Below are 14,959 nucleotides of genomic sequence, written 5' to 3' on the forward strand. Positions count from 1 at the left end.
TTCTCTGCTCTGTCCAGGCCACGGGCTGAACAGCAGTCTAATTTCCAGCTCATGGCTTCCCTCCGCTCAAAATCATCACAGAGTCAGCAGAGCCAGTTCAGTAGAATCGTCATTTAGATCTGAAATGTTAACTGCTTCTCACCACAGATGCTGCTGGACGTGCTGAACTTATCTAACATTGTCTTTATTCTCTTGTGATCGGGTCAGCATCCAGCTATAAAACCGGGAGGTCGGCCTTTATGTCGATGTATGAAATGTGCAATTGAGGAGATGTTTTTCCCCCAGGGAGTGCACGGGATACAGAAGTTGATACTTTCCAGATTAGCTGATGCTGATAACATTCATGTCATTCAGGGGAAATTTGGTTGTCAACATTTGACTGATGCAAAAGAGTTAGAGGAAGTACTGATAAGGTTGCATGAACCAGTATAAGAGGAGGATGGTGTGGAGTGTCAATGACAACACCTGAGCTCTTCGTCCGAATGACCTCTTTATCTACTATAAATACAAATAATTTCAATTGTACTGAGTCGTGAATTGATAGAGAATGCACGAACTGACAATCCATCTCTGCAGTTTAAGAGCCCTTCACATATGTTCAGTTGTAATTTAACACATACTACAAGACTCTCTCTCATCCGAGTGGGAAGTTTGTTTAAGGTCAAGAGAATTAGAACCCATCGAGGGTATATTGTTGGCACGACTTCAATTTTAAACAATATTATCCTTCCAAAGTGTATCACACCTGTTAGAGAAGCAGCAGACAAGTTCGCAGGTCTTTATTTATTGATGTCATCTGAATTCCAGTCTCATAAATAAATAAATGCAGTTAATATTGCACCAGCACTTTCTAACCTAAACATGGATGGATGCATTTGTGGGCATGACATGGACTAAATGGGTTAGGTTGGAGGGTGTTATCAGACATGTTGCAACATTTGTCTGAACAGAGTAACAAGTTACAACATCAACTGCTTCAAGGTCTGAGAGAGAGATTAGGTTCAAGAGGTGGGTGATGGATATTACTAGAAATCTAATCCCAGGAAGGACATTCCTGTGAGACCAATTGGCGTGATGCATTGAGTTTACAGACGGAAGTCAGAACTGTCTGATATGCAAAATGAATGGGCAAAAGTAGCGTACATGTGAACAGCAACGATATCCTGGCATGAACTGAAAAGACTTTTACATACGGAAGGAATAGAGCAATAAAGGAAGTCATTTCATGCTCTCGGGCAAGGTTTAAACAGGGGAACCACAAGGATCTGTGATTGGGCTCCAGCTGTTCACAATTTCTATCAAGGAATTTGGTGACAGGTATAAAGGCAATAGCTGCAAATATGCTGTCAGCACGCAGCCAGGTGGAGAAGTCAGTTGAGTGGCGATGGAAGGATGCATCATGGGATTCTGAGAGGACAGGTGAGTGAACATCAACCTGGCGGATAGACCGTAATGTGGTAAAATATGATGTTTTCCGCTTTGGTTGGAAAAGCAGAAAGTCAGAGTTTTTACGAAATAGTGAGAGATTTGATATTAACATGGAAACGTAGAATATAGGTGCTGTCGTAGGGCATTCGGCCCATCGAGCCTGCACCAACATTCAATATGATCATGGCTGATCATGCAAATTCAGTATCCCACTCCCTATTGATCTCAGTACCCCTTGATCCCTTTAGCCGCAAGGGCCACGTCCAGCTCCCTCTTGAATATATCCAACGTACTTGCCCCAACAGCTTTCTGTGGTTTGGAAATCCACAAGTTCACAGCTCTCTGAGAAGACGTTCTTTCTCAGCTCAGTCCTGAATGGCTTCCCCTTTATTCTTAGTCTGTGACGCTTGTTCTGGACGACCCAACATCGGGAACATTCTTCCGCATTCAGCCTGCCCAGTTCCATCAGGATTTAATATGTGTCTATGAGATCCCCTTGCTTTCTTCGAAACTCCAACTGAATACAAGCCTAGTTTATCCAGTCTTTCTTCATACACCAGCCCTGCCATCCTTGGAATTAATCTGCTGAATCTTCTCTTGACACCCTCAAAAGGAAGAATGTCCTTCCTCAAACTAGGAGACCAAATCTTCACGCAATACTCAAGATGTGGCCTCTTCAAGGCCCTGTATACCTGCAGCAAGACATCCCTACCCTTATACTCAAATGTTCTCGCTATGAAGCCCAGCATGCCATTCGTTTTCGTCACCGCCTGCTGTGTTCACCATGACACCCAAATCTCGTTGCACGTCCCCTTTTCCTAAACTACCACTGTTAACATATTAATCATCCTTCCTGCTTTGCACCAACGTGGATACCTCACATTTATCCACATCGTGTTGCAATTGGCAGGTATGTGCCCATTCCACCAGCCTGTACAAATCACCCTGCCACCTCTTTGTATCCTCCTCACAGCACACACTGCCACCCAGCTTTGTGTCGTTTGTAAATTTTGAGATACTGCATGCAATTGCTTCGTCCAAATCACTGACAAATATTGTGAATAGCTGGGGCCCCAGCTCTGAACCCTGTGGTACATCAATAGTCGCTGCCTGCCACTCTGAATCGACCACTTTATTCCCACTCTCTGCTTCCTGTCTGCCAACCAGTTCTTTATCCACTTCAATCTATTACCCACAATACCATGAGCTACAATATTGTCCAGCAATGTATTTTGTGGGATCTTGCCAAAAGTCATTTGATAGTCCAGATACACAGCAACCACTGGCTCACCATTGTCCACTCTGAATAATAATTGGTCACATACTGAATAGTTCCAGAAAATTGGTCAAGCATGATTTCCCTTCAGTAAATCCATGCCGATTTGGACCGATCCGTTCCCCACTTTCCAAATGCTCAGTTATTTCATTCTCAGGAACTTGGATGTCATTGTCCATATCTCACGAAAAGCTGGCATGGAAATTCATCAACAACTAGGATGTCAAAATGTACCGTGTCATTAATTGCAAGAGTGTTTTCGGACAGGAAAATAAATGTTTTCTTGCATTTAGAGAGAGCCATGTTGAAAAAATATCCCCAGCTTTCCCTATAATTGTTGCCTTCTGGCATAAGAACAAATATATGTGCCACAGAAATAGTGGACTCGCTTCACTATATCCATCCCAGGGATTGCGTAGCTGTCCCCTCAGGAGACATTGATAAAAATGTGTTTGTGTTCCCGAGTGTACAGTTGCGAATGACAGATGATGCGACTGAACCAAGCATTATTCTCTAAGACTCGACTGGTGGATGGAGAATGCATGTTTCCTGGCAGCTTGGGGAGATTGTCTCTAAATTACAAGACCATTTTAGACATAGATCAGGAGGACATTCGGCACTCAAAATCTGCTGACTCTTGACTTCCGGTGACGGCGGGCGGGAGGCGGCCGCACAATGGGGAGCCCCCGCTCCGGAACGGCAATGTAGGGGCTTTCAGCCCGGTCCCAGGGCCCGCGGAGGCGGCATAAGAAGGGAGAAGGCACGGAGGAGGCACTGAGAAGACACAGGAGGAAAAAAGAACAAAGAAAAATGTCGAGGGTGAGCAGAAAAACGGCCGAAAAAAGAACAGCTGGAGGTCCGTCGGGGAGTGGAAAGGTCACCGCGGGGTCACCAGGAAAAATGGAGGCTGGAGCACCAGGGAAAGCCGCACTGCTTACGGCTGAAGAAATAACCAAGGTGATGGCTGCGGAATGTGAAAAGCAGTTGGCGCAGATTGCGAAATGCATGGAGACGGTGAGGAAGGAGATGAGGGAGGTTTTGAGTGTGCTGGTGGAGGAGGCGGTTTCCCCGGTGAGGACGGAGGTGGCGAGCGCAGTGGCGGAGGTGCGAGAGCAAGGGGAGGCGCTGAAGGAAGTGGAGGAGACGTTATTGCAGCACGGTGATCAACTTGCCTCGATGGGGAAAGAGATGCGGAAGGTGATGGACACTAACAAGGATCTGCGAGGAAAAATGGAAGACCTGGAAATTAGATCCAGGCGACAGAATTTGAGGATTGTGGGGCTGCCCGAAGGAGTTGAAGGACCAAAGCCGACTGAGTATTTTGCCGCGATGCTGGCAAAACTGTTGGGGGAGGGGGAGGATCCCTCCCGATATGAACTGGATCGGGCTCATCGGTCGTGGAGGCCTGTACCAAAGGCGAGTGAGCCGCCAAGGGCAGTGACTCTGTGCTTCCGTAAGTACAGGGTGAAGGAGAAGGTCCTGAGCTGGGCCAAGCAGAAGCGGGTGGTGCAGAGGGCTGGAGCTGGTATACGTGTATACCAGGACTTTACGGTGGAGCTGGCAAGGAGGCGGGCTGCCTTCAACCGGGTGAAGAGGGCACTGTACATTTGCAAGGTGCGGTGCGGCATTGTATATAGAGCGAAGCTGAGGGTGACTTACAAGCTCAGGGACTTTTATTTTGGAACGGCGGAAGCAGCGGAGGAGTTTGAGAAAGCAGAAGGACTGTGGCAGAACTGACAAACTGAGGAATGGCCATGTGCCGATATAACCTCATGACTGTATTTTCTTCTTTTTTGTATCACTGCGCGCGGGTGTAGAGATTAAAGGAGCCAAGGTGGTATGTATTTGGACGAGGGAAGGGACGGAACTGTCACTCGAAATGAGAGTTCTTTGGGGTGTAGGTGGATGGGCGGGGTTTGTGTGCTAAAAGGGGATTTTTGGCCTTTCCTAGGGCCGGGCAAGTGGGAAAGGGACCCGGGCAGGGGCCTCCACGCTGGCCGATGTGTGCCGGCCAGTGAACGGGAGTGAGGTGGGGGGGAGGGGCTGCGGCCATCGGAGCCTGGCAGAACAGGGTCCAAGTGGTCAAGCCGGGGTGGAAAGTTGGGGGGGGGAAGGAACCGAGGGTGGGGGGAGGAGTTTTACAAGAAGCAGTGGACGGGAGGAGCTGGAGGCCTGGGGTGGGGGGGGGGGGGGGGTGGGAGGTGGGGGGGGAGGTGAACTGTGTAAGATTAAGGGTGATTACGGGTCATCCCCGATTTATTTTTGTCATTTGTTTATGTAAACATGCGGGTTGAGTTTCGGAGGTTGGTGGGTAGATGGGAGCGTTGTTGTTATTATGGGGACTGACATATCTTGCTGATTATTGTTTATTGTTGATGGATGTAAATGTGGGAGAAAATGTGAAAATGGAGGAGAATTTAAAAAAAAATCAAAAAAAAAAATCTGCTGACTTTTTAGCATTCGCTCCGATAGACACCACGGTAGCATTGTGGATAGCACAATTGCTTCACAGCTCCAGGGTCCCAGGTTCGATTCCAGCTTGGGTCACTATCTGTGCGGAGTCTGCACATCCTCCCCGTATGTGCGTGGGTTTCCTTCGGGTGCTCCGGTTTCCTCCCGCTGTCAAAAGATGTGCAGGTTAGGTGGATTGGCCATGATAAATAACCCTGAGTGTCCAAAATTGCCCTTAGTGTTGGGTGGGGTTACTGGGTTATGAGGATAGGGTGGAGGTGTTGAGCTTGGGTAGGGTGCTCTTTCCAAGAGCCGGTGCAGACTCGATGGGCCGAGTGGTCTCCTTCTGCACTGTAAATTCTATGATAGATAACTCTGGGCTAAATCCTTGGCATGTTGAAGATATATGTCGATAACTTTCGAGTATAAAATACATCAACCGATAACTAGATAGTGAACGAACATGCTGTTATTGTGGAGGACCAGCTATGATCCTGTTGAGTCAAGGAGCAGTAACAAGGCGTTGAATGTCCTGTTCCTGCTCCTATGTTCCTGTATTCCAATTAACTGCAGCTCCACACTGGGACTTTGACAGATGAACCCAAATATTAAATATTAGTTAATGAGGTTCCATGCTCCAACTGTTCAGAAATAATTATGCGACTGATTGATTTCACGACCGAAAAATAGATGAGAGCAGAAATGTACACTGGAGAGATGGGAGATTTCTTCACAGATTACCAAACAGACTGTACAGTACAACTGGCGGAGTTCCATTATGGAATGGATGTATCTGTGAAAAGTGATCATGCATAGTGTGAAAGATGTAGATGGGGAGAAATATTCTGAGGAGTGTTGATAGCTGTTTTAATCAAGGACATTTGACTCCGCCCCCTCTGCAGAGATACAGCTCAGTTTGTTGCTCATTTGTAGAATTGAGAAAGAGGAGAAGGTTTTAAGAAACGTTCATACAGCTGAGCCCTGACTGAAGTATCAGTGAGGAAAGTTCAGTTGTGCAGACCGCAACACATACGCTGGAAATTATCACACAGCGCCTGAAATTGGAGATGTAACAGAGCCAGAAAGTACATCAAACATGCTGACAATTGCCATTGTTATCAATGGGAGAAAAAGCACTGAGCAACAGACAGAAAGACAGTGGTTTCAACTCAAACTACATTCACGACAAAGAAAGAGGAACTTAGCAACTGTGAGAAAGAAAATTGACTCAAAGATAAAGAAACATCTCCAAATATATGCAGCAGAAAATGTCACAACACTGTGAATAAAAAAATTCCCACCAGCTTTGTCAATACCTTGGCAGGATTTGTATTCACAAATGCAACCCCCGCCTCCTCAATGTTTACCTGTTTGCACAGATACTGAGTGGGTTGGTTGACCTGTGGGGGAAAAAACCCGCGACCTGTGGTATCAATGGCAACCACACCGCCCTCCAGTGCATGTTTCTTCCCCAGAATGGCGCAGAATTAAGTGACTCTGTCAATGCTTTTGGTCCACGATTCCTTCAAAGCTGCCGATGCTCTGAGCTGATTGGTAGCGCCAGAAACTCAATTGACAGAAATAGGGGAATTGGGAGACGCAGTGCTGGAGAATCCAAATTCAATTAAATTATTACATAAGAATCTGGCTAACTTGATTCCAACCTAAGGTCAAAAGGATTAATGCCTTGAACACCGTAACTGTTACAGGATAAGGACAGCGTTTATTTGCTATATGCTCAAGAAAGTATGAAATCTAGTCATTCAATAGCATGAAGGTCTTAACATTCCACGAATGGCCCCTAACAGTCAAAGAGGGAAGAACAATTCCACAAGTAGCACAAGGACATTGGAGGATAAATGTAAGTGCAGGGTGTGAAGAGACTGAGAGATAAATGCTGAGCACAATAGTCAGCTGAAACACCGATTGCAAGGCTTCAGTGTTTGTTCACATTAGAGATTACATCTCAGTTATATGCTCAGCTCCAGCAATCGGGACAGGGAAGTTCAAAATATTCAAATTCTGGGAAGACAACTCAGCGTGAATCTAACTTTTGCTTCCGCTAAAATTCTGATGAAATCATAGACGAATGACTCCATTCTACATTCATATAAGGTAAGATATCGGTACACCAGACTTGCCCTGCTGCCATTCTAATCCTAATAATGGCAACGCTAATTTTTAAATAATCTATTGATGGTTCTTGAAGGTTTCAACAGCTTTGACCCTGACTATTTCCTTTATCATTCTATAAATGGTTCAGACACATTTGTCAGATGATAGAATATCTACGACTTTTCTGTGAAATATCAGTGTAATTGTGAATAAATGGATTATACCTCCTTGAGCGACTCTGTCCTTGAACAAGGCAAGACAAAAGAAAGTAACTATATTCGCCAAACAGCACCTGTATTAACTCCACTTCCTCATTCAGTCTGCTGGAGCTTAGCCCATCATTGATATAGAGGTCTGTAGAGTGAGAGGAGACTAATGAGAGGCAATGCTCTTTGTGCTCAGAATTTCCTTGTCATTTCTCACATGCATAGATACATAGAAGTTGCTACTGTGCTGCCAATCCCAAAAGAGATTGAAGTGAAGAAATGTCCCTCACAGAATCAGAATGCCTGACTATGATGAAGACCAATCTCCAACCAAACACAAATGTTTAAAGTTGTTACTTCTGCTACATTTAACTCCACAACCGAAACAACACATGATCATTGTGTAACTTACAAATGTTAACATTTTCGAACATGACATTATCTTATCAATGTTTCAGCCTTTGTTGTGCAAAATTCAGCGCTGTTGCTTTAACTGTGACTTTAACTGTCACTTCCTCCTAGTAGATATAACCTCTCTCATTTAACATTTCCTGGTTGGAATTTTTGTGAAGTGGCACTTACCCGCCGTCCTTCCAACTCACATGTCCTCAGCTCCCTCAGAGTGAACATGGAGGGTGGTGTCCTTTTGCTATTCTTTGGTGAGTAGAGCAGCAATCTTTTGTTCATCCGAGTGTGTTTTTGGCTTCTGCTTGGTGTGTGTACTAGCAGAGGCATAGTGGATCTGAGCCCCGAGGCGTCAGAACGCTGGTAGCGGAGAGAGTTAAAGCAATACCAGTGGTGGAGATTGCATTAGTTTGTACTATCGGACCAGCAACTTAACTGTGTTGAATTCTGTGTGAGCAGCAATGAAAAAGTGAAGCTGGCTTTAGATTGGGGGAATGTCGAGCGATTTTGATGACAGCAGCAAGCCAAGAGAGTGTCTGCTACTTCGACTGACCTCCTGGCCCTGTTACACTGCATTGATCAGTGGATGTACCTGAGGATATTATCAGCTGTTTTACATAGTGTTTAATTAGCCTGTTACACCGCCAAATAACTGCTGAGCTCAAACACCAAGTGGGTCCTTTCCAACAATGTGTGAGGCAGAGAATCACTTGCCCAAGAATCGTGTTAAAGGGGGGCTGATTTATGAATCAAACATTAACGCTTCTATTTGTGACAGATTGTATCGACTTGTCGAATTAATATGGCAGCACGGTAGCACAGTGGTTAGCACAGTTGCTTCACAGCTCCAGGATCCCTGGTTCGATTGCCGGCCAGTGTCACTGTCTGTTCGGAGTCTGCACGTTTTCCCCGTTTCGACGTGGGTTTCCTCCGGGTGCTGCGGTTTCCTCCCACAGTCCAAAGATGTGCAGGTTAGGTGGATTGACCATGCCAAATTGCCCTCAATGTCCAAAAAGGTTAGCTGGGGTTGATGGGCTACTGGGATAAGGTGAAGGGATGGTCTTAAGTACGGTGCTCTTTCCAAGAGCCGCTGCTGCAGACTCGATGGGCAGAATGGCCGCTTTCTGCACTGTAAATTGTGTGAAATTCTATGAAAATAAGCTAGTCTGCATCAAGGCTTCTCAAAGGCCTTGAGTTGAATTAAAGCCTCTTCCATCAGTAGTTGGACAAACTGAAATTTTAGCAGAGATGGAATACTTGTGTGCTGTTTGGAGAACATAGTTATTTTGTTTTGTCTTGCCTTGTTCAAGGACAGAGTCGCTCAAGGAGGTATAATCCATTTATTCACAATGACACTGATATTTCACAGAAAAGGCGTAGATATTCTATCATCTGACAAATGTGTCTGAACCATTTAAAAAATGATAAAGGAAATAGTCAGGGTCAAAGCTGTTGAAACCTTCAAGAACCATCAATAGATTATTTAGAAATAAACGTTGCCATTATTAGGATTAGAATGGCAGCAGGGCAAGTCTGGTGTACCGAGATCTTACCTTATATGAAGGTAGAATGGAGTCATTCGTCTATGATTTCATCAGAATTTTAGCGGAAGCAAAAGTTAGATTCACGCTGAGTTGTCTTCTCAGAATTTGAATATTTTGAACTTCCCTGTCCCGATTGCTGGAGCTGAGCATATAACTGAGATGTAATCTCTAATGTGAACAAACACTGGAGCCTTGCAATCGGTGTTTCAGCTGACTATTGTGCTCAGCATTTATCTCTCAGTCTCTTCACACCTTGCACTTACTTTTATCCTCCAATGTCCTTGTGCTACTTGTGGAATTGTTCCTCCCTCTTTGTCTGTTAGGGCCCATTCGTGGAATGTTAAGACCTTCATGCTATTGAATGACTAGATTTCATACTTTCTTGAGCAAATAGCAAATAAACACGGTCCTTACACTGTAACAGTTTTGGTGTTCGAGGCATTAATCCTTTTGAGCTTAGGTTGGAATCAAGTAAGCCAGATTCTTATGTAATAATTTAATTGAATTTGGATTCTCCAGCACTGCGTCTCCCAATTCCCCTATTTCTGTCAATTGAGTTTCTGGCGCTACCAATCAGCTCAGAGCATCGGCAGCTTTGAAGGAATCGTGGACCAAAAGCATTGACAGAGTCACTTAATTCTGCGCCATTCTGGGGAAGAAACACTGTAGGGCGGTGTGGTTCCCATTGTTACCACAGGTCGCGGTTTTTATCCCCCACAGGTCAACCAACTCACTCAGTGTCTGTGCAAACAGGTAAACATTGAGGAGGAGAATGTTGCATTTGTGAATGCAAATCCTGCCAATATATTGACAAAGCTGGAGGGAATTGTTTTATTCACAGTATTGTAACATTTTCTGCTGCATATATTTGGAGCTGTTCCTTTATCTTTGAGTCAATTTCTTTTCTCACAATTTCTAAGTTCCTCCTTCTTTGTCGCGAATGTAGTTTGAGTTGAAACCACAGTCTTCCTGTCTGTTGCTCAGTGCTTTTTCTCCCATTCATAACAATGGCAATTGTCAGCATGTTTGATGTGCTTTCTGGCTCTGTTGCATCTCCTACTTTCAGGCGATGTGTGATAATTTCCAGCATATGTGTTGCGGTCTGCACAACTGAACTTTCCTCACTGATACTTCAGTCAGGGCTCAGCTGTATGAACTTGTCTTAAAACCTTCTCCTCATTCTCCATTCTACAAATGAGCAACGAACTGAGCAGTATGTCTGCAGAGGGGGCGGAGTCAAATGTCCTTGATTAAAACAGCTATCAACACTCCTCAGAATATTTCTCCCCATCTACATCTTTCACAATATACATGATCACTTTTCACAGATACATCCATTTCATAATGGAACTCCGCCAATTGTACTGTACAGTCTGTTTGGTAATCTGTGAAGAAATCTCCCATCTCTCCAGTGTACATTTCTGCTCTCATCTATTTTTCGGTCGTGAAATCAATCAGTCGCATAATTATTTCTGAACAGTTGGAGCATGGGACCTCATTAACTAATATTTAATATTTGGGTTCATCTGTCAAAGTCCCAGTGTGGAGCTGCAGTTGATTGGAATACAGGAACATAGGAGCAGGAACAAGACATTCAACGCCTTGTTACTGCTCCTTCGCTCAACGGCATCATAGCTGGTCCTCCACAATAACAGCATGTTCGTTCACTCTCTAGTTATCAGTTGATGTATTTTACACTCGAAAGTTATTGACATATATCTTCAACATGCCAAGGATTTAGCCCAGAGTTATCTATCATAGAATTTACAGTGCAGAAGGAGGCCATTCGGCCTATCGAGTCTGCACCGGCTCTTGGAAAGAGCACCCTACCCAAGGTCAACACCTCCACCCTATCCCCATAACCCAGTAACCCCACCCAACACTAAGGGCAATTTTTCGGCACTAAGCATTATTTATCATGGCCAATCCACCTAACCTGCACATCTTTTGACAGCGGGAGGAAATCGGAGCACCTGAAGGAAACCCACGCACACACGGGGAGGATGTGCAGACTCCGCACAGATAGTGACCCAAGCCGGAATCGAACCTGGGACCCTGAGGCTGTGAAGCAATTGTGCTATCCACAATGCTACCGTGCTGTCTATCGGACCGAACGCTAAAGAGTCAGCAGATTTTGAGTGACGAATGTCCTCCTGATCTATGTTTAAAATGGTCTCCTTGTAATTTAGAGACAGTCTCCCCAGGCTGCCAGGAAACATGCATTCTCCATCCACCTGTCGAGTCTTAGAGAATAATGCTTGGTTCAGTCGGATCATCTGTCATTCCCAACTGTACACTCGGGAACACAAACACATTTTTAGCAATGTCTCCTGAGGGGACAGCTACGCAATCCCTGGGATGGATATCGTGAAGCGAGTCCACTATTTCTGTGGCACATATATTTGTTCTTATGCCAGAAGGCCACAATTATAGGGAAAGCTGCGGATATTGTTTCACCATGGCTCTCTCTAAATGCAAGAAAACATTCATATTCCTGTCCGAAAACACTCTTGCAATTAAGGACACGGTACATTTTGACATCCTAGTTGTTTAATGAATTTCCATGCCAGCTTTTCGTGAGATATGGGCAATGACATCCAAGTTCCTGAGAATGAAATAACTGAGCATTTGGAAAGTGGGGAACGGATCGGTCCAAATCGGCATGGATTTACTGAAGGGAAATCATGCTTGACCAATCTTCTGGAATTATTCGGTATGTGACCAATTATTATTCAGAGTGGACAATGGTGAGCCAGTTGTTGCTGTGGATCTGGACTTTCAAATGGCTTTTGACAAGATCCCACAAAAGACATTGCTGGACAATATTGTAGCTCATGGTATTGTGGGTAATAGATTGAAGTGGATAAAGAACTGGTTGGCAGACAGGAAGCAGAGAGTGGGAATAAAGTGGTCATTTCAGAGTGGCAGACAGCGGCAATTGATGTACCGCAGGGTTCAGTGCTGGGGTCCCAGCTATTCACAATATTCATCAGTGATTTGGACGAAGCAATTGCAAGCAGTATCTCAAAATTTACAAACGACACAAAGTTGGGTGGCAGTGTGTGCTGTGAGGAGGATGCAAAGAGGCGGCAGGTTGATTTGTACGGGCTGGTGGAATGGGCACATACCTGCCAATTGCAACACGATGTGGATAAATGTGAGGTATCCACTTTGGTGGCAAAGCAGGAAGGATGATTAATATGTGAACAGTGGCAGTTTAGGAAAAGGGGAAGTGCAACGAGATCTGGGTGTCATGGTTGAACACAGCAGACGGTGACGAAAACGAATGGCATGCTGGGCTTCATAGCGAGAACATTTGAGTATAAGAGTAGGGATGTCTTGCTGCAGTTATACAGGGCCTTCTTGCTGCAGTTATACAGGGCCTTGAAGAGGCCACATCTTGAGTACTGCGTGAAGATTTGGTCTCCTAGTTTGAGGAAGGACATTCTTCCTTTTGAGGGTGTCAAGAGAAGATTCAGCAGATTAATTCCAAGGATGGCAGGGCTGGTGTATGAAGAAAGACTGGATAAACTAGGCTTGTATTCAGTTGGAGTTTCGAAGAAAGCGAGGCGATCTCATAGAAACATATAAAATCCTGATGGAACTGGGCAGGCTGGATGCGGAAGAATGTTCCCGATGTTGGGTCGTCCAGAACAAGGGGCCACAGCCTAAGAATAAAGGGGGAAGCCATTCAGGACTGAGCTGAGAAAGAATGTCTTCTCAGAGAGCTGTGAACTTGTGGATTTCCAAACCACAGAAAGCTGCTGGGGCCAGTACGTTGGATATATTCAAGAGGGAGCTGGACTTGACCCTTGCGGCTAAAGGGAACAAGGGGCACTGAGATCAATAGGGAGTGGGATACTGAATTTGAATGATCAGCCATGATCATATTGAATGGTGGTGCAGGCTCGATGGGCAGAATGCCCTACGACTGCACCTATATTCTACGTTTCCATGTTAATATCAAATCTCTCACTATTTCGTAAAAACTCTGACTTTCTGCTTTTCCAACCAAAGCGGAAAACATCACATTTTTACCACATTACGGTTCTTCCGCCAGGTTGATGTCCACTCACCTGTCCTCTCAGAATCCCATGATGCATCCTTCCATCGCCACTCAACTGACTTCTCCACCTGGCTGCGTGCTGACAGCATATTTGCAGCTATTGCCTTTATACCTGTCACCAAACTCATCGATAGAAATTGTGAACAGCTGGAGCCCAATCACAGATCCTTGTGGTTCCCCTGTTTAAACCTTGCCCGAGAGCATGAAATGACTTCCTTTATTGTTCTATTCCTTCCGTATGTAAAAGACTTTTCAGTTCATGCCAGGATATCGTTACTGTTCACATGTACCCTACTTTTGCCCATTCATTTTGCGTATCGGACAGTTCTGAATTCCGTCTGGAAACTCAATGCATCGCGCCAATTGCTCTCACAGGAATGTCCTGCCTGGGATTAGATTTCTAGTGATATCCATCACCCACCTCTTGAACCTAATCTCTCTCTCAGAGCTTGAAGCAGTTGAAGTTGTAACTTGTTACTCTGTTCAGGTACAGACAAATGTTGCATCGTGTCTGATCACACCCACCAACCTAACCCATTTAGTCTATGTAATGCCCACAAATGCATCCATCCATGTTTAGGTTAGAAAGTGCTGGTGCAATATTAACTGTATTTATTTATTTATGTGACTGGAATTCAGATTACATCAATAAATAAAGACCTGCGAACTTGTCTGCTGCTTCTCTAACAGGTGTGAAAGACTTTGGAGGATAATATTGTTTAAAACTGAAGTCTTGCCAACAATATACCAACGATAGGTTCTAATTCTCTTGACCTGAAACAAACTTCCCATTCGGATGAGAGAGAGTCTTGTAGTATGTGTTAAATTACAACTGATCATATGTAAAGGGTTCTAAAACTGCAGACATGGATTGTCAGTTCGTGCATTCTCTATTAATTCACGACTCAGTACAATTGAAATTATTTGTATTTATAGTAGATAAAGAGGTCATTCGGATGAAGAGCTCAGGTGTTGTCATTGACACTCCACACCATCCTCCTCTTATACTGGTTCATACAACCTTACCAGTACTTCCTCTAACTCTTTTGTATCAGCCAAATGTTTACAACCAAATTTCCCTGAATGACATGAATGGTACCAGCATCAGCAAATCTGGAAAGTATCAACTTCTATATCCCGTGCACTCCCTGGTGGGGGCGGGGGGGCGGGGTGAGAAGCAGTTATCATTTCAGATCTAAATGATGACTCTACTGAACTGGCTCTGCTGACTCTGTGATGATTTTGAGCGGAGGGAAACCATGAAATGGAAATTAGACTGCTGTTCAGCCCATGGCCTGGACAGAGCAGATAATCTGGTTAGCCCTGGATGTCCTCTGTGACGGCCAATCAGCTCAGTGTGCCAAAGCTATAGAAAGGAAGCATTGACCAAGTGTGGTGATAACGCTGCTCAACCAGTGTTCAATGCAGCGAAGTGAACATGCGCGGAATGGGCGGGGAATTAGCAAAG

At 44.8% G+C, this 14,959-nt stretch overlaps 1 long non-coding RNA gene across 1 annotated transcript in view; it reads left to right on the forward strand.

The window, feature by feature from the left end:
* LOC140399605 (uncharacterized) overlaps window positions 1-14,959 on the forward strand; it is a 1,122,925-nt gene that overhangs the window by 648,498 nt on the left and 459,468 nt on the right. The gene's annotated exons all lie outside the window — the stretch shown is intronic.

This window comes from Scyliorhinus torazame, chromosome 23 (genome assembly GCF_047496885.1).
Source record: "Scyliorhinus torazame isolate Kashiwa2021f chromosome 23, sScyTor2.1, whole genome shotgun sequence".
Lineage (NCBI taxonomy): Eukaryota > Metazoa > Chordata > Chondrichthyes > Carcharhiniformes > Scyliorhinidae > Scyliorhinus > Scyliorhinus torazame.